The sequence below is a fragment of the Chrysochloris asiatica genome, unplaced genomic scaffold (genome assembly GCF_000296735.1).
Source record: "Chrysochloris asiatica unplaced genomic scaffold, ChrAsi1.0 scaffold00443, whole genome shotgun sequence".
Taxonomy (NCBI): domain Eukaryota; kingdom Metazoa; phylum Chordata; class Mammalia; order Afrosoricida; family Chrysochloridae; genus Chrysochloris; species Chrysochloris asiatica.
In genome coordinates, this window is record NW_006408961.1 from 1,352,613 (window position 1) to 1,355,857 (window position 3,245).

Consider the following 3,245-nt stretch of genomic DNA (forward strand, 5'->3'; position numbering starts at 1 on the left):
ATGGTATGAGATATGGGTCTTGTTTCATTCTTTTGAAAATCGATTTTAAATTTTGCTAGCAGTTTGTTGAATAAACTATCTCTTCCTCATTTAATATGTTTTGGAATTTTGTCAAAAATCTGTTAACTGTATTTGAATGGGTTTACCTCTGGGTTCTCAATTCTGTTCACTACAGTATGCATCTTTCATTGAACCAGTACCAGGCTGCTTTGACTTCTATGGCTGTGTAATAGTTTTGATATCAGTGGCCTCCAATTTTGTTGTTCTTAAGTAGTCCTTTGCTTATCCAAAGTCTCTTTCCTTTCCATGTGCTTTTTGGGTGAGATTCCTATGGGTGAGAGATTCACATAAATATTGAAGAGGGATAGGAATTATTAAGGATAGCTGTTAAACATTTATGAGGATAATTTTAAATGGAGGGATTGTTTATAGAGTTGTTGTTGTGTGCTGTTGAAGGCAATTCTGCTTCATAGTGACCCTCTATAGGGTTTTCCAGAAGTGGCCAATGAATTTGAACCAGTTTATTGTAGTTCAAACTGACATTGAGGTTGAATGCTTATCCTATGTTGCCACAACAATGTAGTGAAATAAAAATTCACACAAGAATCAAACTGTGACATGCCAAGAAAACTAGAAAGGGGAGTTTAAGTTTGAATTAACCTGTGGAAAAAATACATCTTAACCCATTAAGTCAGAGGTAAAAAAAGATCAGAAGCAAAACAAAGAAGTGATTGACCTGAAAAGACTGATAAAATACAACACTCTTACTAAATATGCAATGCAATCAGTTAAAAATGAGGGTAAAACAATCATGATACCAGAGTAAGGTCTGTCTATACTTGTATTTTATTGAATAATGAATAAATTTCTACTGACAGTTTGTCTATTGAGAGTGAAAGTAATAAATATAATTTTTTGTAAGATGTTTTCTGGTTGTAAAATATTTGAAGATTGAAACTTTGCCTTGTGTACTACAGAGGGAATTCTATGATTTTATGGAATCAGAAGAGGTAGCACCGATTTTATAACAGTTCAAAAGTTCACCAATGTTATAAACAGTTTATAATTCTAATATCAAGAACACTTTGCTTTTCACTTACTTGTGAAATTTCTTGGAATATATAGTTTATATAGAGAAACAGCTAAAGAACATAAAAGAATGATAGGTCAGAAAAGTCAAACAGAATAAAGAATAAAATTGTATAACTCATCTTCATCCAATCCTAGTAAAAATGCATAGAAAAGTAAACTGAATCTTGCTTAGTATGGCTAAAGTAAGGCAATAGTTGGCATTGCATACTCTGAAAAATTGAATTTTATGATGAAATTTCACAATATATGGAAAAATTTGAGCAATAAGTTGGTTGCTGGGAAACACTTCTTGCATGCAATAGATTCTACCATAAAATGTGAAGAGTATATGTTGTTGTTGCTTTGTGCCATTGATATGTTATTGGGCTTACATATAAATAAGAAAAGATAAATATAAATATGAATACACTAGATTGTTTGAGAGTGGAGAAAGCAACCTTTCATAGACTAGGAGGGACATTTCAGAAGAAGAAGTCACATACACTAATGAAAAGATGATGCAATAGAAATTCTTATCCGTTTAATAAAAAAAAACTTTCTCATATGATTTCTGTATCTCTTAGGTGATAATTTATGTATACCCTGAATTATTATAATGAAATGATAAGAAAAAAGATATACTACATTAAAATTAAACATAAATTGCTGTGTTGTTCTATGCCCTCAAGTAGCATCCAACTCATAGCAAATCTCTATGCAAAACCCTATGATTGAAATTCTATCTAGTCCTGCACCATTCTCACAACTATTATGTTGCAGTTACTGTGTCAGTCCATTTTGCTAAAGGTCATCCTCTTTTTCCTGACCCTCTACTTTATCATGTATGATGCTATACCTCAGGGACTTGTTCTTCCTGACAATATGTCCAAAATCTTTCTCCCTTACTTCTAAGGAGAATTCTGGCTATAATTCTTCTAAGATAGATTTGTTTGTTCTTCTGACAGTCCATGGTACTTTCAGTATTCTTCACCAATATCATAATTCAAATGCATCAATTCTTCTCTGGTCTTCCTTATTCATTGTTCAGCTTTCATATGCATATGAAGTGATTGAAAACACCATTTTCAATTTGGGTCAGGCTCATGTTAGTCTTCAAAGTGACACCTATTTTCCTTTAATAGGGTTGCAGTTTCAGATATTATGTCCTAGTTAAGAATTGGAATTCCCCAAAATAAAATCTTGCATGTAATAAAAGTATTTATTCTATCTTAGTATTAGTCATCATGCAACTGATTGTGAACTTCATGAAAGTAACATCTCAGAGGAATACAGTAAAATAGTTTTTGCTTCATTTTCTCTGGTCTATTATAAAGGAAAAAAAAACTAACTTTAGAAAAACTTGATTAATTCTCCTTCTGGTAAAATTTAATGTGGTGCTGTATTTTCAGGCCTTGCTGTAAAAGGCTTTATTTAACTCAAGAAAATGATCCAGATTTCATACCATTGAGTCAAAAAGATTATTGTACCTTGCCCACTTTTAAAACTTGAGTCTTCTAACATTTTGGGTAAATATAGAAATCATAATTTTATTTTATGAAAATGATGTTGTAAACCTTATCAGATATCTTCTTGAATAGAAATTATAACATAAAATGAATTATATTGTTTGCATATATGATAGTGAAACATACTGGGTCAATATATCTGTTGGAACAAGTACAGCCAGAATGCTTCTTGCAATCGGTGGAACCCTTATTGGAAGCCAGAATTCATCTCTCGTACTTCATATATATCAGAGGGACCAGTCCTTGGAGAAACATATCATGTTTGATAAAGTGGAGGATTAGAGAAAAAGAGGAAGACACCCAACAAGATGGATTGCCACATTGGCAGCAGCAATGGGCTCAAAAGTAGCGACAATTGTGACGTTGGTACAAGACCCAGCAATGTTCTGTTCTATGTGCATAGGGTCATTATCAGTTGGTACTGACTCGATGGCACCAACCAACAAGAAACCAGTGGTAATGAAATTGAAGAATTCTGCCAACATCTTCTGTCTGAAATATATTAAACAATTTCAATTGCACAAACAATGCAATCAACATGTATTTATAATTACTGGTGATTGGGAATGCAAAAATTGTAAACAAAGAGAAATAATCAGTAGTTTAAAAATATGGTCTTCGTCAGAGTAGTAGTGATGGAGATAGCAT